Source organism: Canis lupus, chromosome 8 (genome assembly GCF_011100685.1).
Source record: "Canis lupus familiaris isolate Mischka breed German Shepherd chromosome 8, alternate assembly UU_Cfam_GSD_1.0, whole genome shotgun sequence".
Classification (NCBI taxonomy): Eukaryota; Metazoa; Chordata; class Mammalia; order Carnivora; family Canidae; genus Canis; species Canis lupus.
This window is the reverse complement of record NC_049229.1, coordinates 53,179,289-53,201,785: the sequence shown is the minus strand read 5'-3', so window position 1 is coordinate 53,201,785 and position 22,497 is coordinate 53,179,289. Positions and strand designations below refer to the sequence as shown.

The 22,497-nt window shown below is 36.7% G+C and overlaps 1 long non-coding RNA gene across 9 annotated transcripts in view; it reads right to left on the bottom strand.

Moving 5' to 3' along the window:
• The window catches only part of LOC102153427, an 85,386-nt gene extending 82,422 nt beyond the window's left edge, over nucleotides 1–2,964 (bottom strand). Inside the window, exon 1 of one of the 9 annotated variants that reach the window (XR_005363630.1) lies at nucleotides 2,661–2,964. This is a non-coding gene — a long non-coding RNA (uncharacterized LOC102153427). Of the gene's footprint in view, nucleotides 1–2,637 lie in introns of all 9 variants that reach the window. The other 8 variants (XR_005363622.1, XR_005363631.1, XR_005363627.1 and 5 more) reach the window with 8 other exon arrangements.
• Nucleotides 2,965–22,497: the final 19,533 nt, after the last annotated feature.

Genomic DNA, 22,497 nt, shown 5'->3' with positions numbered 1-22,497 from the left:
ACAAGAAAGGTGCATTAAGGTTCTAAGGTGGCAAGCTTCCAGTCTATTGCTGCAAAATTCTTTCTTAGGAACTGTTTTTCATGAGAATCGGAAAATAGAAATACTAGTCTGGAGAAGAAATTCCAACTTCTGAAAGACTTATGTCCTAGTTGTGAGCATTTTTTAATGCCTAGAGATGCTCCTGGAGTGATTGCTTTGGCGAAGTGATGAGGCAAACAAACCACAGCAGTAGAATAAAGTACAGAATGGTAGTCAAGGATCAGCCCTTGCTCTCTGTCTCCATGCCACCTATGCAGAGATTTCTAAACTATTTTACATGTTACATTTTACTAGGAGTAGGGGATATGGGGAAAAACCTCAAATGCCATTTTTTTTTGGTTAGTCCTATTAACCCAGTGATTAATCTGTGAGTTTCAATTTGAGAGAGAAGACCATCAATGCTAACCTGTCCAATAAAAATACAGTCTAATATATTTGTTGTTCACACTGAAGACTGAGACCATAAAACTCAATGCTTTATTCTTGGTCATTTTGAAATAAAGATCAAAGGGAATTAATGGATGGTTTCAAAATAGAATGACATTGTCTGAGCTCACAAATCAAAGGTGTTTGTATTACCCTCTGCCTCACAATGAAATTCATTCCTAATTCATCTATGTTTATGTAAAAGGAATATAGCTCACTTAAAATTATTTTAAGAGAAGAGATTATTGGGTCCTCAACAACTATCAGGTGGTATGTCACCAGGCAAGAGGAAGATTAGTTATTCTCATGATTGTCATTCTGTTCCTTAATCTTAGATGATCAGAAGGAGAAAAGTTCAAAAGACTGTTATAATAATAGTCCTACTGACTTTAGGGTACAAGGCTAATGTGTGCCTTGTATTCACTATGGGAACTTGATACTTCTCAGATGTTACTTCCTGAAAACTCTGGCAGAGGTGACCTATTAACTTCATCACCCAGAGAGGGGAGACAGAAGAATAGGATATGGGTGAAACCTAATGATTAGATGTGGGTCATTTTTAAGATTCTAACTTTAATTTGGGGTGGGGGAATTCACAGGTGTTCAATAAATTATTGGTAACCTGTTGTTCTAAAACAGAAGTCCCCTTATCTGCTTTGCTTTTAACCATCAATGAAGAACAAAGGGGCTCCACACAAAAAAATACATCTTAAATGTCATCTACATGGACTTTGTCTTTTTTTAAAGCTCTTTATTGCACCTTGGCATTGTGTGTTAATCTGTAACTGCCTTGATTTATTTTAGAACCAGCCAGGACATAAATCCTAAATAGTGGAAGTTTTTAATTTAGTTAATATGTGTGTATGTGTATGAGTATCTTTATATATACACATGCATATACCCATATATGTGTGTTCATATATACATATGGACAAATACATTAATAGGTGGCTTTCTACTACTGATGATGTTAAACACATAAATATACTACTGCATATTTGTATAAAGCTTTTTATTTTCCAAAATACTTCTTATAGATGATCCTATTCTGAAATTCATAGTCACCCTGCACAAAGGTTAAATGACCTGCCCAAATTCACACTTCCCAAGTGGGAAAGCCAAGCCTAGCAATGAAGTTTCCTGATTCTTAGCCAAGAGTTCTTTCCGCTACAACAGCTGTCACTGGTTACTTGGAAGGTGAGGGGAAGAAACTGATTTGGCTTTTCTGAAGTTCAGAATTATTGAAAGTGACTGAAATATCAGTCGTGCAATTGTATTCCAAATCAGTTGATCCAAGACAATTCTATGTGGGATGGAATTAAGTTGTGTAGGTGGCCATATACGATAACTTTGTTATGTTCTGTTTATATTATGCTATATTCCACCATCACCCGATGCTAAAATTCTTTTCTTACCTATCTTTTTAATTGACTTTTTTTTCTGACAAACAAGACATCTTGTAGCTATTCATTACACTAGTAATAGAAATACTGATGCAAATACCTTATGCTAAAGTTATGCAAAACTAGAATTTTGAATCATATTTTACCTCATTTGCTACAATAGTGGCAAAACAATATAATAGAATTGTATTTCCAATATTGACTACCCATTAGTAAAAAAAAAAAAAAAAAAAGTCTTAATGGAAGTCAGTGGCTATGGTATACAAAATGACCCTGTTATTTCAAGGTTAAAACTTAGTGAGCCATTTTTTTTAGACATTCTCTTTTGAGACCCCCCGTTTTTAATCTAATTTGTGGTTAAGACTAATTGAAAGGTCTTTAGTTTATTCAAATACTACTCACTGGCAGGAGTGGTAAAAGAAATGGAAAAATGTTACTTCATTGCAAACAACAGCATAAGATCAAAACCGACCAAGGTGACAATTAAGCATTCTCCATTAGAACTCAGAATACCATTATCAAATAAGGAGCAATGGAAAGCCCTTGGTAATAACCTTGGAGTGGTAATGAATATTCAGAGTTCAGCCTGATGACACATCAGACTTTCGTCTTTAAAAATCTGTTTGTTTCAGAAGTCCTACAGGCAATTTTCACAGTTGAAATCATTTTTTTTCTTGAAAAATAAGGTAAAACCCTGCAATACCTGGAGTAGTGATTGAGATGCTATAATAATAACAATTTAAAAAAAAAAACCAATGTCGTGGCTTACGTAGATAGAAATGTATTTCTCACATTACAGTCCCGCCGGTCCAGGTGGTGAAGTAGATTAACTCCTCTAGGTCATAAAAGGACGCAAGTTCCTTCCTTTCTTCTGCGTTACCATTCCCTGATGTCATGCTCTTCGGTGTTACTGAACCTGTGCTACAGCCCACAGAGAAGGCACAGGGGAAAGTACAGGGCAAGTGTTTAAGGAGATGACCCAGAAATGAAACATATCGATTTCACTCCTCTTCCATTACCCGGAAGTTTAGCACATGAACTTATTTAACTTCTGGATATGCTGGGAAATGTAGTCTGTAATTGGGAGGCCATGTTTCTAAAAACTGGGGTGGAGGAAGAAGGTTGGAGGTTGGAGAGGTGAGTTCATCTATTAAAAGAAAGTGGAGAAGAAGGTATATTGGGGATCATCTAGCTGTCACAGCCACAATATACAAAGTGAACTGCATTTATCCAAGCAGGAACAAAATCCAAACAAACCATCAAAGGCATCCAAACAAATAAAAAATGAAGTAATGCTGGTCATACTTGGGTAATTTAAAATTAAAAATTAAAAAATAATGATTTTCAATTTTTCTCAGTATCACTTCTGTGGAGCAAATTTATGCAGGTCATCTACACGCTGCACAAAGATTTAGCTGGGGTTTTTTTTGTTTGTTTTTAATAAGATATGAAGGTAGTTTCTAATTTTTATATAATACAAATAGATTAGAGAGGCATGTCTTTTGTTGACATTATTGAAAAATAACCTTTTCTAAGCAAGTTAACTTTTCAAACAATGGTATCTTACAATTTTAAATTCTAATGTGAAATAGAGTCAATGTTCTCTTTTGTGGGTATATGTCTGAACATAGTATTTAGGAACCTGAAGTAGTTTTCTACCTCCTTAAAAAAGATGTACCTACAACAGTTGAGCTAATTTGTATTTTTATTCAATGCACATTTATTCAATACCAATTATGTTCCAGTGACTACTAGGTCAGGCTCTGCATAAAGTTTCCAATTCAATCTTTCCAACAAGCCAGGGAGATAGGATAAGTTTTCCCTATTTCCCATGTGAGTCAAGGAGGTTAGGTAACATGCTTAAAGTCACACAACAAAGCCTAGTTTTAGATCCTAGTCTCTGCTATTTATTCTATTTCTGTCAGTTTTCCTCATTTGACAAATATTTATCAAGCATCTTCTCTGTCTAGGCAGTAAGGTAGATGTTTTCATATGTTTTACTCCCATTTCACCTCATGACAAATCCCATGAAGTAGATAGTATTTTTCCATTTTGTAGATGACACCAGTGTGGCTCAGGAAAGTGAAGTACCTTACCCAAATTACAGAACAATGAGTACACCAGGCAGGATTTAAATCTACAGTAGTAGCCTTTTTACTCAGAATTTGCCTTTCCTCCTATTTTATGAAGTCACTGCTCCCATGGGTCTCCCAACTTAGACACAATACAGACTTGTTTACCTCCCTCTCTGTATTTCCCATCCACTGACTCGGCATATCCTGTCAAACCTGTTGGAGACACATCTCCAATCCACCCTCCAGCCTCGCTGGGCCTTTATAATTTTCGGTCAGGAACTGTTTCCTAGCCAGATTTTTTTTTTTTTCTTTTAAGAGAGGGAGAGAGCGGGAGGGGTGGGACAGAGGTAGAGGGAGTGAAAGAATCTTAAGCAGGCTACATGCCCAGCATGGAGCCTGAAGGGGGTTTGATATCACGGCCCTGAGATCATGACCTGAGCCAAAATCAAGAGTTGGATGTTTAACTCACTGAGCCACACAGGCGCCCTTCCTCAACAGCCTTTCTACAATCTTTCTACAAGTTATCCTTACATATACCAGTCTCCACATTGTCACTCCCAAGTAAATAAAAGCACCCAATCACAATTCTTCCATTCTTAAAATGTTCCATTTGTTCTCTGATCTCCATAGAATAATATCTCGGTTCATTACTTTGGCATACAAAGCTCTTCTCGGTTCAGCTGCGGCCTCATCTCTCATCACTCAATTCCCACCCAACCTCAATTCTATCCATACTTAATGCTTTGCTAATCTCCAAACCCATCTGCTTTTTCATGCCTCTGTACTTTGGTACATGATGTTCTTGTGACCTAGAGTGGCCTTTCCCACTTTTCTCTGCCTGCAAAACTTTCACACTTTAAAGATCCTATTATAATATAAAATTATAGTTACTTCCCCAAATGAAGTTGGTCATGCTTCTTTGCTCCCATAGTACTCTGGTGTATCTTAAATGCGATAATAATTATGTGTATACATGCCTGTCTCATCCAGACCGCTCTCCTTGACAGCCAGGACCACCTGGACCTTGCACAATGCTTGGCACATAATAGCCATTCAACAAATGTTTAATTGGGAACAGTGGGTGAAAGACTCAGCTGCTACGCCTAGCACAAAGGCAGTTATGACACAGTGGCCTTTAACAACAAAATAATAAAGTGTTTATTGAACACTTACTCTAGAAAATCTCTGTAGCTTGGTACTCTAATGGGATCAAGGACGAACAAAATAATCCTTGCCCTTAACTCTTTGCTCTAACTTAAAATTTAATTATGTATCGATGACTGATATTTTAAAAATGAGAGCATTCATGCCTGCCCCTCTTGTTAGTGTTAGTCGTTAGTGTGTTGTTCCTATCAGACCATAAAGTCCCTATGTCCAAAATTATTATGCCTTCTGTTTTCATCATTGTATTCCTAGCTCCTTTCGTTGATCACATGGTAGGGGTTCAAAAGATATTTGTTGAAAGATGAATACATAGTTTTCAAAAATAAATAGAGTGACAATTTTTAAAATGCAAAGTAAATAGCATACCTTTTATGGGTAATTTTGAAGATGAAGTGGAACTACGGGCACTGAAAAAAAGATTCAGAACAATTCGAGACAGAGGCAGGTTGAGGGAGAATGATCCCAGGGGTCGGAGAATAATTCTTAAAATCATTAAAAACTTAAAATTCGGGCAGCCCCAGTGGCACAGCGGTTTAGCGCCACCTACAGCCCGGGTTGTGATCCTGGAGACCCGGGATCGAGTCCCACGTGGAGCTTCCTGCATGGAGCCTGCTTCTCCCTCTGCCTGTGTCTCTGCCTCTCTCTCGCTCTCTCCGAATAAATAAATAAATAAATCTTAAAAAAAAAAACCTTAAAATTCACAGGCCTCAAAATAACGACCATGGGAAATTCACCACTTGTCACTTTTGCAAAAGACTACTATGTAATGCAGAGATTCTTAGATTGAAGTTGTCCATCTTCTTCCAACAGTGGTTGACTTTTTAAAAAAATTTAATGAAGACTTGCCATATTTGCTGCTTCATGTTCCTCCTTGCAGTGGTTCCTGTTTCAGTTCTTACTGGAGGCCCCCATAGAATTGCTTACTGAATTGGAAGCAATCTCTCTGATCAGCCAATATAATTTTTGCCTCATACAAAGAAAACTGAATCCTAGAGAGCTTATGTAAGTTGCCCAACTTGTTGGTGGCAGAAATGGTACTAGACAACAGACATCTCAAAGGTAAGGTGATATTTTTCCCTACTGTATGGTACTAAGGCCAATTTTAGCTGCAAGCCAGTGCATGGAATGGTCAGCATCATTATGCCCTAACAACCTTCTGAGTGTATTTTGTAGTCTCTGTACTACTCTAAATATTTTCTTTCCTTGTGGTCTTAAAAACTGTCTTTTTGGGTGCCTGGGTGGCTCAGTCGGTTAAACATCTGACTCTCAATTTCAGCTCAGGTTGTGATCTCACGGTCGTGGGATTGAGCCCCATGTCAGGCTCCATGTCCAGCACGGAGTCTGATTCTGATTCTCTCTTCCTCTGCTTCTCCCCATGATTGCACTCTCTCTCTTTCTCTAAAATGAATCAGTAGAATCTTAAAAACTACAACAACAACAATTTAAAAAAAAAACCTAAATGGTCTTTTTCAACACATTACCAAGTTGTCAGAGGTATGATTCTCTAGTCTCTCCCAGGCTACTCTTCTGTACCTTTTTGCACAAATCGGGAGCTTATGTAACTCTGTACTTTCTACTTACCACTGGGGCAGACCCTGAAATTCAGCCTTCCTGCTCTTGCAATAAAGAGTTGTTTCATTAGACTAAAGTCCTGATAAAAATGATGATCTTTTCTTCCAGAACAAGCATCGTGCGGTAGACTATATTTCTTGTTAATTTTCATACAAGTTTCTATAGTAGAGAAAAGCATGCTTCAGGATGTTGAATTGTGCCTTTATTTTTGGCACTTCCTTCAAAGCAGAATTTCATACTGTGGAAAATCCAGGTCCCAGGAGTCAGTATAACTATAATGAGGATGTTTGTCTTTCTTCCTCTTATCCTTCTCTTCTTCCTATTCTCCCTTTCTCCCTTCTCTCTCTCTCTCTCTCTCCCTCTCTCTTTTGCATTTTATTTACCTCGAAGGGAAGAATTTCCATTTTCTCTGGTAGGCTGAATTACTTCTCTTGTTTAACTGTGCTCAAGATGCATGCAGCATGGCACCAAGTGGTTAGACTTGTTTTTACATCCTGTATGGCTTGCTAGATGTTTTTATGGCCACTTGAGATTTCCTGTGCATTTTATGCAATTATTCGTGGTGTCATTTTGTTATTTTTCTGAAGATCTTCTCAGGCCTTTGTCTTCCTCTACTGTTTGTCGTATTTTGGTTTGTCTTAAGGTTGTTTGATTTTTGCTATTACCCATTATTCCTCTCCTTCTCCCCTCCCTTCTTTTTTTCTTCCCTCTTTTGCTTTGTCACTCTCTCTCCCTCCTTTCTTTTTTGCCTTCTGATCCTTTTCACACATTCCCCAGTTTATCTTTTCAATAGGTATTTTGGGGGCTATCATTTTCCAGACGCTGAGAAGTCAGAGATGAGTACATTTCATGCTCATAAAATGGAGGAGAGCCTAGTTTGCAGGATTGTTATGAGAGATAAGATCCCATGTATAAAATGCTTAGAACAATATCTGGTAGTCAGTAACTACTAAAAAAATGTTAGCTATTAACTACTATTTTAGTGAAAATAACTTCAAGCGTTTTATGTAATAGAAAGAGATTAGAATTTTCGAGACTGTACAACCTGCGGCAATGCTTTCCTTACCCTTCTTTTATAACTCAGTCTCAGTCCGATGGATAACCAGGGTAACCAGGAGTCCTGCTCCAAGTGATTGAGTTAAGGGTCTTTGGTCAGTACAAATGGTTTTATTATTTTCCACTCTTCATATGTCTGCCAGGTAAACATTATTTTTCTAAGTTTTTGTTTGTTTGGTTTTGAAGACTACTGTTAATATATTTTTTCCTTCATCTTTTTATAATCACACTGCTGTCCTTGACTTAATGGTAGACTTTTATGTAAAAATAAAGTCATAGCTCATAAGCTCTGGTTAGGGCCCAACTGTTCAAAAAGACTATTATGAATTTCTTTTCTTTTTCTTTTGAATTTTTAATTTAGTTATTTGAGAGAGAGACAGAGAGAGAAGAAACAGGGGGGAGGGGCAGAGAGAGGAAGATAGAATCCTCGCTAAGCAGGGAACCCAACAAGGCAGGGCTCAATCCTAGAACCCTGGGATAACGGCCTGAGCCAAAGGCAGACATTTAGCTTACTGAGCCACCCAGGTGCCCCCATTATGAATTTCTTTAAACCAACTTTACTTTTTTCATATTATTTGAAATCCATGAGAATTCTACTTCTTTTCCTTTCTCTTTCTGATTGCTTAAGTGGATGGAAATCTCTGTTTTAAAGCTTTTAAATTTACCTCTTCATTGACACCTTCTTTATACATATTTAAATATATGTTACAAAGTGTTCATGTCTTGTTCTTCCCTTTAAGCATCTTTTAATTTGTTGTTGTAGCTGATACTTTTTTTTCCCACTATTATAAACTAATTTCTAAGCTTTGGGAGACATGATTTCAACCTCATGGTTGTGTGAATAGAAAAGAAAGCTTTTTAAATTTCACATAACTCCACCTCTTTCCTTGTATATCCATTCATTTTCCTGATTCACCAACTTTTTCTTTGTGTATTCCAAAGAGCATGTCATCCTAATACTATTTAAAGAGGTACTTTTAAAAGGTTGGGCCCCTCCTATGTTTTCATACTTCTCTAAATTTTTAGCAGTTTCCTAGAGACAGAGCTCATATCTCTTTCCAATTTTTCATATTTTTTCCCCAGAAAGAAGGGAGGGAATATGCAATTCCAAACTTTTTGTTTTAAACAACTACAACTAAATTTACTTCTGAGGGGGTCTTCCAATTTAGATCTCAGGTCTTTTTGACTTTCTGGGTCAGTGGGGCTTACTTCTTCTTGGGATCTGGGTTCCATGCCTTTCTCTTCATTTCAGATTTATTGTCATACTAAGGCAGCATCCATGTATTATTTTCTTCCTCAGAGCTAGACCTCTGGCTGTTGGTATTTAGAGCCATTTGTTTTGTATTACATGTTGCTTTTTGTATTTTTTCATTTTAATGACCCTATAAAGATTTCCTTTGAATATTTTTCCCTCTTTCCTTTAATTCTTCGTTCTGTATTGTCTGTTCATCCTAGGCTTAGTTACTCCCATCCCTACAATAATAATTCTGCTTTTCATTCATTCAACAGATACTTACTGAATGTCTGCTATATGATACCATATACATGGCCTTAGAGATGCAAGAGAAGGCAAGGCAGATGGGCTCTCTGTTCCCATGGACTTTTCATTGTATTGTGGAAGACAAATAATATAATTTCAGATAGTGACAGAATTTATGAAGAAAACAATGTATTATGATGGAGTGAAGAGCTAGGTTAAGAATGCAAGCAGTTTTTTTGATAGGATGATGAAGGCCTCTCTGAGAAGGTAACTTTGATCTGAGGATGGGATGAAATAAGGGTCGGGAGAAGAGCATTCCGGGCTGAGAGAACTGTAAGATTGTGGACCTGGAGGTGAGAAAGAGCTGCTAAAGGAACAGAAAAAAGGCCACTGTGTCTGTAGCAGAGCTAGAGAGGGTAAGAAGGATAGTAAAAGTGGAGAAGTGGAAAGAAGTCAGGTCATACAGGATGCTGTTGTCCATTGTCCTGGAGGCTCCTACAGATTCACTCATGAAGGGTGTAAGCCTTGGTACTGATTTTGGATTTTATTCCATGGGTTATAGGAGGCCATCAGGTAATTCTGAGGCAGAGGATAGTAAGATACGAGTTAAAAGGTCACTGATTGCTGTGTGAGAACAGACATGAGGGGAAGAGTAGAATCAAGAGGACCAGTTTGTGGCTCCTCCTTTTAGTTAGAATGGTGTTTTATTTTGTTGAATCTAAGTGCTCCAAACTGGCTTATACAAGGACATGATTATTTCATATATAAGATACCCATGAGCAAGGTAGACTCTAAGGTTGGTTATTTCAGCAACTCCATGATGTTGTCAGGAGATGCCCTCTACCATCCTTGGCTTTCATTTCTCCCTCATGCTGGTTAAGATAGCTGCTGTAGCTCTGAGCATTATGTCCCAGGATGACCAAGTCTGAGGGAGGAGAGAAATTAGCACATGGTGGGGCAATTTGTTAGCAAGTGTCCTGTCACAATGTCTTGTGCCGCTCTCTTTGACCAGAATTGGGTACTCCTGAACCTATTACTGACAGGTGTGAAATTGTCAGTATTTACTTGGGCCATTGATTTGGGGATAGTATGAATAATAGGGCGTTAGTCCCTACTACTGTAGCCCAGAGAGAAATAAATACCAAATGCCTATCCTCGTGTGTGGTATACAGCAAGACTGCAAACGAAACTAAACCAAAACGAAACAAAGCAACTGTGTTCCCCCCGAAACTTCTTTGGACACTTCAGAAAAACCAATATTCCTCAGGAGGCATTTCTGTTTCCAAACAGGTTTTTCCTTTCTGTAATATAATAAGAAGATATCCAAGTAACTTCAAGTTTGCTTATAAAGAGTGATTATTTGAATGTCTCTTCTGTGACAGGTAATACTCTGGGAAGCTTACAAATGAGAACTGCATTGGACTTTACAACCATCCTATGAAGTAGATATTTTTAAATCCATTTTCCAGAACAAAAAGCTGGGCCTAATTAAATTGATGAAGGTCATACAGCAGTTTTTGCCAAGCTCCAATGTCTATGTATAGTCTTTTATAATTTTGAAAATAAAATAAAAGTATATTTATGGCCATAGTTGGATCTGGATACCTGGGCCTTTCTAAAGCATTCTGAATAGATAGCTTGCCTAGGTCTTGATAGCTGGATCTCATTTTTAGCTTCCAAGGGCTCACAGGCAATATGAAAAGCAATAATCTTCAAATTGAACAAATAAAGATCAGAAGTGATATATCACCTAGAAGCAGACTCCAGAGGCATATCTCTCCTATTTGACAACTCACATGTAATAAAGACAGTGCCTAATTATTTTAAAAATACTTTGGTGGGAGGAGGATGTTGTTTTGTGGATGTTGAGGTGCTAATCTTTTTCAAAAGGGGTATTATGAAAGATAAAAATCAACAGAAATACACTGTTTCTACCTGAAGACAAGTTCTTTTTTATTCCACTCAGTTTGAGGTTTTGTCTTTGTGTTTTTAACCTCTGCCTCAGTGTGTACTTTGCACAGATATTGACCAAACCATAGCTGCTGAGATGTGAAATTAGGTGATTTAAAGATTCACTTCTGATTCCCAAGATATGCTCCAGGGCATACTGTGATGTGCTTTAGGGCATAAAATGATCTCAAGCTGGGGCTAAGGGGGAAAAAATTCTCTGCAGTAACAGTAAATATTGCATGATGGCAAGATGGTTAGAAAATTATGTTCTTAAAATTTTTCTGAACAACTATACTTTTCGTAAAATCAGATTATAAGGCAGGAAACTAAACTCTATCAATTGTTGACGCTATTATACACTGGAAACTAACTTATTCAGTATGTGGTAAATTGCTCTCATCAGTTCAAAGATGAAATTCACTTTTTTTTTTTCTAAACTAGTTTTGGATCAATGTGTGGAGCCAAAAATAAATATAAAACCTCTGGGAGATTTTTGGTACACCCAGATTTTAATTTGTCCATGGTAATGAGGGGAAAAGGAGATGGTAGCTCTTGAGTGCCCAGTTCTAAAGAATGGAGTATTGGTATAGAAAACAAGATAATTCTACCAAGGCTTTGATTGATCTGTCATTTGCATAATCAGGAGTAAAGGACAGTCTTAAGAGTATAGTCTTCCAAATAACTTTTATCTGTATAACCAGAAAACAATGAAACATTGACTCAATGCTTCCTGAACATGTTCCTTTCTACCCTCTGGCAGAGCTTCTAATAAGTGAACAGATCAGAAAACAGTGGAGGAAAGTAGGCAGAAAGAGAAACAAGGAATCTGGGTTAATTTCCAAACTGAATAATCAGCTTCCTACTAAAAAAAAGAATTGGCAAGGCTGTATGGAAGGTTCCATGATTCCTTCATTCCCATTGTGGCAGAAGTATGTGAGCTGGCAAGAGAGACCTGCAAATACTATGGATAAACCTAATCATTTCTCAAAGGCTCCCATTTAACTCACTATAATTTAAGATTACACAGCCCTACTTGCCCTGCATACATCCCCTTCTGTGTTGAGTCTACAACTTTGCTTGAGAACCTAACAATTCTCACTCTGAATGGTGTGTTAACATGGAGCGCTTTGTAGTTGGTGACACACTTGGGGATTTGCAAGCTTGGCCCAGGGAAAAAATCTGTCTTCCCTCCCTGAATCTTGGAAAAACTTGGCCACTATCCCAGTGGCCCATATCCCCTTATTCCCTGCTCCAACATTCTTTTTATGATTCAAAAATATATATATATTCCTGCTCATTTGTTGCTTCTGATTGGTGCAGAGCAAAAACCTGGTTGAGACTCATGGGCTTGTGTCCCAAACAACCTAGATACTCTCCAACAGAGCAGAGATTATTAGAATTCTTAGAAAAACTGCAGAGCTGCTATTAATATACTGATTTTACATATGAGAAAATGGAACTCAGAGAGTTTAAATGACTTGCCCAACTTCACATAGTCAGTGTCAAAGCCAGGATTTGGACACAGACGGTTTGATGCTAATGATCATGCTCTTTCTACTATGCCCTGCTATCTCCCAGACTTCTATTTATTTATATAAAGCACCAAGAGATGAAGTGGAAAGTTGTCTTCAAGTAAAATGGTATGTGGCATGTACTAAGCATTTACTAAATATTTCTTGAATGAAAAAAGTTGATTAGCAATTGGCTTCTGGATTTCTCTTTCTCCTTTATACTTGCTAACTAAAAAAAAAAAAAAAAAAAAAAAAAGAACATTCACTACTTTTACAGTTACTAAAAGAAGGAAAAAAGTTGCTCTTTTCCACATGCAGAAAATGGTTCCAGAAATAAAAATGCCTGTAAAGAAGTTTTGGATGAGGAATGTTCTTCAAAGGTCAAATCATCACTATTAGCACTGGGTCAGTTATTGTTGGTTTAGTGGATTCAGTTCTTAGAATGGTCAATGTCACATAGTGACCTTGTAATTCTCTTTTCCTTGGTCTCTCCATCTGTGAGCAGATTTAATCCCTGTCACCCATCCAGGAGAATGAGATGTTCTATTGAGTACAGAGATGTAAAATACTCTCAGAGGCTTGGATAAAAGGCCCTGGGAGTAGAGAACAGTGTTGTAAGTAAGGTTGCAAGCCAGTACACATTCAATAATTACTTGATTTATAGCCCACAAGGCTTTAAACACATCACAGAGAAGTAGAGAAGGGAAAGAAATGATTACCAATGTGCATCCACAGAGCTTGATCTATCTTAATTACATAATAAGAATTATATGCTATGAAAAACCAGTCGTTGTGTTTCTACTGTGAGACAAGGAGGCATGCTTAATTTTTGGATCTCAAGCATAAAGAGAGATATACATCAGTTCCTAAAATTTGGAAAGCAGGAGTTTGGGAGACAAATGTCTCCCAATGATTTCTTAATTTAGAGATGTGTTGTTATGGAAAATAATGGGATGAGAAGCTTAGCATAACAATTCCCACAGAGGACTCAGGACGAAAATGTTCAATCCCACACCGTATCACCAATTACCTTAAAAGAATCGTCCCGTTGTTCAATAGAACTTTTAATGATGATGGACATGATCTGTTCTGAGCTGTCCAAAACAGAAGCCACTAGCTGTGTGTGGTTATTGAACACTTGAAATGAGGCGAGTATGACCAAAGAACTGAAATATTAATCTTATTTAACTTTATATCATTTGAATATGAATAGAGCCACATGTGGCTAGTGACACAGGTCTATAGAGACAAGTTAGTGTACCAGAAGTTCCTATATCATGGCCTCAGTTGTAAGCATGTTCAATTCCAATGACCCTGCTAGCTTGTCACACTCAGTAGCATCAGAAGAGCCTTCTCAGAAATCAGACTTGAATTGGAGAAGACTCTTTCCCCATTATTTCATGACTTTAGAAGTTCAAAAGCCAGGACATTCTTTCATAATAAGAAACCCAAAAGCTCCTTTTAGCAACTGTTGGCTTTTTCATTGAGTGGCAGCTTCTCTGTAGATAATGGCAAGAGACAGACTGACATAGGACTTTGAAAGAACTCTGATTCCACGTGAATCCCTCTTTATGCATTGGTATTCATGTACACATTTATTCGCTCAGAAAACATTGAGTGTCTGTCAGGGGCCAGATGCTGTTTTCTCAAAGATAATTTTCCACTTTTAACATTTTGTTGTGTTGCCTTTCACCCTATCTCACTTGCAATGAAGGAGAGTGTGTGTGTGGGGGGAAGGCAGCATGGCATGAGGAAGGAGCTTTGGAATCAAACCAACCTAAAATAGCACTGTTGCTTAGAACAGGGGTTCAGCAAAATTTTTATTATACAGGGTCACATCATATTTTATGCTCTGTGAGCCATATAATTTCTTTCACAACTATCCAATCTGTAGTTGTAGTGCCGAATAAACCATAAACAATACATAATCATATGAGCTTGGCTATGTTCCAATAAAACTTTATTTATGGCTATTGGAATTTGAATTTTATATATTTTTCTTGTATCACAGCTTGTTATTTTTCCTTTGGTCTTTTTAATCATTTAAAAATGTAAAAAATCACTTTTTAGCTCATGGGCCATACAAAGTTAAGCAGCAGAATATGTTTAGTTCATGGGCTATCATAATTTGCTGGCCACTGGTCTAAAACTAATGGGTGAGAAAATGTCTATGATACAATGTAATTAAAAACTCTTTATGAGCATTTCAATAATTATATTCCATTATGTGAGTGTGTGTGTCATGTATGTATGTTGGTTTTCTTTATTTTTGAATATTTAAGGATTTTTCCAAACTTTAGTCCTTAAGATTAAGATGAACATCTTTGTTCATAAAGATTCGTATTATGGATTATATGCAAATTGGAGGGTGTAGATAAATTCAGACTTTTATTACATTGTTGCCACTTTGTTTTCCAGAAAGCTGTACAAGTTATATTTCACAAGAGCCCTAAGTAGTAGGGCTTTTTCAAATGTCCTGAAGTTTAACCCTTCTTTAGATAGCTCGGTAGCTTCATTATTTAGGATCTTAGTCCCATATTTTAAAAGTTAAACCTATTTTAGAGACAAGTGGACTGAAATATCCTAGCTGAAATTTTCCCAAACAACTTAAAATTGGATAAACACTTTTTAATTAAAAAAACTCCTACTAGGATCATACTTTTCTGCCATCAAAAAAATAGGCATGAGTTTATTTGAAAGTACCTTAGAGATTAGTCTTATGTGGCATATATAGATTTGGACATGCCATGAGTCACAGGAGAGTCTGTTCCTGAGAACTTAAAAGAGCCTAGGCAAGAATTGGTCTTGAATGGTTTAGACACTGAGTTGTCTGAAATGATAGTCAAGACCAGATTTAGGTTTAAGTCCTATTTATGAAATATCTGCTGTAACTGTGGGTCTCCAAATCCAGCCCATAAGCTAGTAATAGTCTGAGATCAGGTTTTCATCCTTCTATAGAGAAATGCATAACATAGAGCCTAATGTTTCCAATTTTGTTTTAAAATGTCTTTTAGTAAAATAATGTTCTATAGATTTTTTCTTTTTTAAATATTTATGTATGTATGTATTTATTTATTTATGATAGACATATATATATATATAGAGAGAGAGAGAGACAGAGAGGGACAGAGAGAGAGAGACAGAGACACAGGGAGAGGAGAAGCAGGCTCCATGCCGGGAGCCCAACGTGGGACTCGATCCTGGGACTCCAGAATTGGGCCCTGGGCCAAAGGCAGGCGTTAAACCTCTGAGCCACCCAGGGATCCCTATGGATTTTTTCCTTAATGATATTTGACTAAATAAAAGCAACATCACATCCCGTGAGTCTTACCTAAATCAAATATATGTGTATATGAATATACATGCATGTACGTGATATATATAAAATTTCCATGAAATCTACAAGTCCAAGAATTTCTGTTTAATATTGACAATCTGTGCTAGTTACTTCACAAACACTGTAATTGATGTTTACTATTCACAGCCATTTGAGTTAGGTATTATTATCTTTTTTCTTTTACAGATGAAGAAACAGAGGCTAAGAGGTCAAATAATTTACCTGAAATCACACAGCTAGTAGGTGGAATAGTCAAGACTCAAAATTTAAAGACTTTTTCTACCTCTTTTTTGAATACTGCCATACAAATTACTTTTACAAAATTAGCAATATTTTGAAGTCCCTTCCAACCTCATAATTCCAATCATTAAAAAAAAAAGGATTATCACTAGATAATGAAAGTGGTAGAAGAAACAAATATATGTCATTAAAATATTCACTTTTATGATATACCTATTATTTTTATTGAAGTATGGTCAACATATGTTATATTAATTTTAGATATACAACATAGTGATTCAACATTTATATACATAACAGAGTGATCACCATGATAGATCTAGCCACGATCTGTCACCACACAAAGTTGTTATATATTATTGACCATATTCCCTATACTGTATATTGCATCCCCATGTCTTTTTTATCTTATAACTGAAAGTTTGTATGTTTTAATTCCCTTCCCCTATTTCACCCATCTCCCCGTCCCCTTCCCTCTGGCAACTATCACATTTTTCTCTATGCTTATAAGTATTTCTGTTTTGTTTTGTTTGGCTTGTTTTGTTAGATTCCTCTATATAAGTGAAATCATATGGTGTTTGTCTTTCTCTGACTATTTCATTTAGCCTAATACCCTTGAGATCTGCCTATGTTGTCATAACTTGAAAGATTTCATTCTTTTTTCATAGCTGAGCAATATTCCATTTATATGTATACCACTGATATAGCTATTTTTTTTCATGAGCTTATTAAAGACCTATTTTTATGTGTGGGTTCATAATCCTATTACACACATTAATTCTACCATCAACAAATGACATAAAATTATGTTAGAATAAGAAGTCATTGGATTGTACCATTTTCTCCAAGATGAATTTCTCTTTCAGTTATATATCACTCTGGTGGGAATAGGGCTGCCTGGGAAGAGCAGAAACCCCATAGTTACTGTCTCTCATGTACTGAATATAGTGTGTTAATGTATCAGTTGAGATTGGAAAGGGTGGATAATATTCATTGATACTGATATTAAATAAAAGTTGTGGTAAGTGCCTCAAAGGAAAAGAACAGGTGCTAAAGGTAAAGTGGCATAATTCAAGATTTTTAACTTTGAGTAGAGCTCTGGAAAGAGAAGTTTAATCTAGGATCATAAACCATGCTGGAGTTATCCAGGTGAAGATTGAGGGGAAAGGGGGGGCCACCTAGAAAAAAAGTAGCATACTAGGGTTCTGAGATGGCATGATCCAGGGAAGCATGGTTCAAGTGGAGACTGGCACTGTGGTTGGAATGTAGAGCATGTGAGACATTTAAAATTTTTATCCCAACAGTCATGGGAAACAAAGTGAAGGCTTAATCAGCAGAATCACATGATAAGATTTGCATTTTAATAAGGTCACTTTGGCTGTATCTAGGAGACTGGATTAGAAGACAAAAAAGAAAATATGCAAAGCAGTTATTTTAATAATCTTCTTGAGCCATGATAGGGACTTAAAGTAAGGTGGTAACAGTAAAGATAGAGTTAAATTGATGTTTATGAACATTATCTAGAAGACAAAAAAAGCTCAATGCTTGAGCTTCTGGAGACAGCAATTCTTTTTCTCTAACCTCTGAGTTTGGAATAAATTGAAGACAGTTGACACATGAGACAATTGCATCATTCAAAGGAAACTTAGGTATGTGACCAGTTCTTTCCAAATGCCTCTGCCCAAGTCTAGAATGTGAATGGCCCACTAAGGGAGTGTATTACCCTGTAGATCCACTTTCCCAGGATCTCTATCTTATATACGTACAGGCCCTATCACAGGGACAGAGATACGAAGGGCTTCCAAACTGCCCCTGGAAGCCAAACCTAGGATCTGATCTAGTAGATATTCTCCTGGCGGCAGAAGAACAGAATGTACCCACTTTTAAAAAAAAAAGGAGAGAGAGAGAGAGATAATTTACCTACTGTAAAAAGCAAAATAATGGACTCCCAAAGATATCATAACACTGGAACCTGTGAATTTGTTACCTTTCATGATAAAATTAGTTTTGCAGATTTTTAGGGACCTTGAAATGGGGATAGTATTCTGGGTTATCCAGGTGGGCTCAATCCTATGACGAGTATTTCCAAATGGAAAACCTTTTCTGGTGAGGTTAGAAAGAAATATTTGACAGTGTATTAAGAGTCAGAGAGATATTACTTTACTAACTTTATAATTGTGGTAGGAAAGTAATTCATTTATCATAAAATTCCCCTGTATAAAGTTCAATATTCAGTGCTTTTTAGCATAATTACATCTACTATAATTGTGTTTCCTATTTTGGACATTTAATATAAACAAAGTCATACATACGTAGTTTTTGTGAGTGGCTTCTTTCAATTAATCTAATTTTTTGAAGGTCATCCATATTGTAGCCTGTATTAGTACTTCATTCCTTTTTATTGCTGAATAGTATTCCACTGGATAGACATACCACATTTTGTTTATCCATTCATCAGTTGATAGCATTTGGGATTGTTTCCACTTTGAGGCTATTATCAATACTACTACTATGAATATTTGTGTACAAGTTTTTGTGTGGAAATTGGTTTTTGTTTCTTTTAGACATAACAAGGAATGGGATTTCTGGATTATATGATAACTCTGTGTTTAACATTTTAGGAGCTACCAAAGTGGTTTTCCAAAGCCACTGTACTATTTTACATTTCTACCAGCAATGTATAAGGGCTCCAATTTCTCCACATCCTCATCATGACTTGTTGTCTGTCTTTTTTAATTACATTCATCCTACTGGTTGTGAAGTAGTATCTCTTTGTGATTTTGATTTGCATCTTTTTGATAACTAATGATGTTTAGCATCTTTTCACGTGTTTATTGGCTACTTGTGTACTTTGTTTGAAGAACTATTCAGATTCCTAGCTATTTGTTAGTTGGGTTATTTACCTTTTTGTTGTTTCATTGTAAGTGATCATTTTTATATCTTCTAGATAAAAATCTCTTTTAATATATATGTTTTGCAAATATTTTCTCCCATTATGTGAGTTGTCTTTTTCACTTCCTTGATGGTATCCTTTGAAAATTATTAAAGTTTTTGATTGTGATGAAATCCAACTTATTCATTTTTTCTTTTGCTGCTTGTGCTTGTGAAGTACTATCTACTTATCACAAACCCAAGGTCATAGAAATTTATTCCTTTTTTTTCCCTAAGAGTTTTATCATTTTCAAAACCTATTTTTATGTTGTCTATTACATTTAGGTAATGTGATCCACTTTGATCTCTGGTCCACTTTGAGCTAATTTTTATGTATGATATGAGGCAGATATTCAACTTCATTATTTTGCATGCAGATATCCAGTTGTCCCAGAACAATTTGTTAGAAAGACTATTCTTCCCTATATTGAAAGTTTGACATCTTTGTTGAAAATCAAATGACCATAATAATAAGATTTTATTTCTGGATTCTTAACTAGAATGGATAGATTCCATTGATTTGTGTATCTTATGCCAGCAATATCGTGTCTTGATTACAGTAGCTTTTTAGTAAGTTTTGAAATTGAGAAGTGTGAGTCTTCCACCTTTGTTCTTTCTCAATATTGCTTTGACTATACTGTCTCTTTTAAATTTTCATATGAATTTTAGTATCAAATTGTCAATTTCTGCAAAGAAGCCAGTCAGGATATTGATAGGGTTGGCAGATAATCTGTAGATCATTTTTGGACAAATATTAATAATATTAAATCTTCCAATCCATGAACTTGGGATATATTTCTGTTTATTTAGATCTTCTTTAATTTCTTTCAATAATGTATTATAGTTTGCAATGTACAAATTACAAAAGTTTTGTACTTTTTGGGTTGTTTGTTTCTACATGTTTTAGAATGCACCCACCGTTACAGTATGAACAGCCGAAAGGGAAATACAAAATGGTCTTAAATTCACCAATAAGGCAATTCATGTCATCTCCTCTGAGGAGGAAAAAGGATGCGGAAAGAAGGGATGGAAAGAGAAATAGAAGTGTTATTTCAATACAATTGTTGTTCTCTAGAACCAGAAATTCCTTTTAAGCAACATGACCAGAGGGACACAGGAATTCTCTTTATTAGACAGAACCTGATGATTGATTGGATGTGACAGTTAAAAGAGAATATATGTCAAGAATAACTCCCCAGTTTCTTATGTGAGCTTGAATATACAGTAGTACTATTAGATGGGGAATATTCAGAAGAACTACTTCTGGGAAAGTTGAGATTAGTTTTGGGCAAGCTAGTTTTATTTTTTTTATTTATTTATTTTTATTTATTTATTTATTTATTTATTTATTTATTTATTTATTTAATTTATTTATGATAGTCACAGAGAGAGAGAGAGGCAGAGACATAGGCAGAGGGAGAAGCAGGCTCCATGCACTGGGAGCCTGATGTGGGATTCGATCCCGGGTCTCCAGGATCGCGCCCTGGGCCAAAGGCAGGCGCCAAACCTCTGTGCCACCCAGGGATCCCATGGGCAAGCTAGTTTTAAAATGCCTTTGAAATATGTACACAAACTGAATATGTTGGTAAATATATAGGTATGGGCCTCATGGAAGGTTAGTGGCAAAGTTATTTTAGCTTAATTAACATATTAATGGTAAATGAAAAATGTGCAGAGCAGTCTCAATCATCTAGGGACAATTTATAGTTTTATGTGAGAAGAGAGGCTAGACTAAGTTTTGGGGAATTCCATCATTTCCTGGAGAGGTAGAACAGGATGAGTTGGGAAAGTTGAGAAGAGATAGAGATGTCTATGGTAGGAGGAAACGGGAGATTATAGTCTCCTGAAATCAGGAGTAGCGAATGTTTCCAGCAGGAAGGACTGTACTGAATACCAAGATCAATTAAATTTGATGACATTGAGGTCTTTGGTGACCTTGGGAAGAACCATTTCAGGGGATTTATGGTAGGGTAGAGGACAATATTCTGAAGAACTAATAAAACAGAGAAAGGGACTAAATTAGAAGTATTCACTCATGATAGACACACAGAGAGAGAGAGAGGCGGAGACACAAGCAGTAGGGAGCCCGACATGGGACTCGATCCCTGGTCTCCAGGATCACACCCTGGACTGAAGGTGGCGCTAACCCGCTGGGCCACCGGGGCTGCCCAGACTAAATTAGAAGTAGTGTGAATAAAAACAGAGAGAGGTAGCTAGTGGGGGAAATACATTTCGAAGATATATTTTCTTTTTAAAAGAAGAGAGAGTTGAGAATGTTTAAATGTTGATAGCAAAGAGGCCACAGGGAGAAAAAGGATGATTAATTAATGATGTGGGGCAATCTATAGGATTAGGTTCTCAAGAAGGCAGGAATGTTGGGGTGCTTGGGTGGCTCAGTCTGTTAACCATCTCACTCTTGATTTCAGCCTAGGTTATGATCCCTGAGTTGTGAGATTGAGCTCCATGTCGAGTGCCATGCCGGGCTCCTCACTGAACATGGAGCCTACTTAAGATTTTCTCTTTCCTTCTCCCTCTGCCCCTTCCCTACTGCCATACTGTCTCTTGCATGTGCTTTCTCTCTCCCCCTAATAAAAAGAAGGCATGACTTTTAAAAGATCTGTTGGACAGGTAAAAGAATTATTTTCTTAAATAAAGAGATCGTCCATTCATTGTGGAAGGATAAAACATGTGTTGATGTATTCTTTTAGGTTTGTCACTTGTGAAGGCTTGGGTTTTCTCTGTGAAGCAGGAGGATGAGGACATTGAAAAGACGTTGTTAGGTGAGGGGGAGCTGGGGATTTAGGTAGAGTAGTGAGTTGGGTATACTACTTATGATGAATGGAAGAGGGAGTCAACAAAAGACATCACAGTATTGCTGGATGGTATTGAGGGCTTGCTGTTTGTGTGTGCAGGAAGGGATTATTGAGGGAGAGACAAGCAAGTGATGTGATGGATCCTGAATGCAGATGACTAGGGCAATAAACCTAACATGAAGAAGTGGTGGGTTTAGACTAAGGTCCTTTCCAACTCTTTTTTGTTTCCAAGAAGAGGCTATAATTAGAAAAATCACCTTCCATAGAGGTATTTGAGAAGGACTTGATGGTTATGAGTGACAACTGCCAAATGTTCATTGTTATTTTCACAGAAGACTAGACAGTATTTCCAGTTCTGTTCTTTTATAAAGAAAGAGCCAAGGGCAGTTTTGTCGAGCAAGAATTCCTACCTTGGTTTCCTCCTCCAGCTGCCTGGTGCTAACAGCTTGGAGTATTTTCTTTCAGTCATATGATTGGTAACTACAATTCAGAGTAAGACT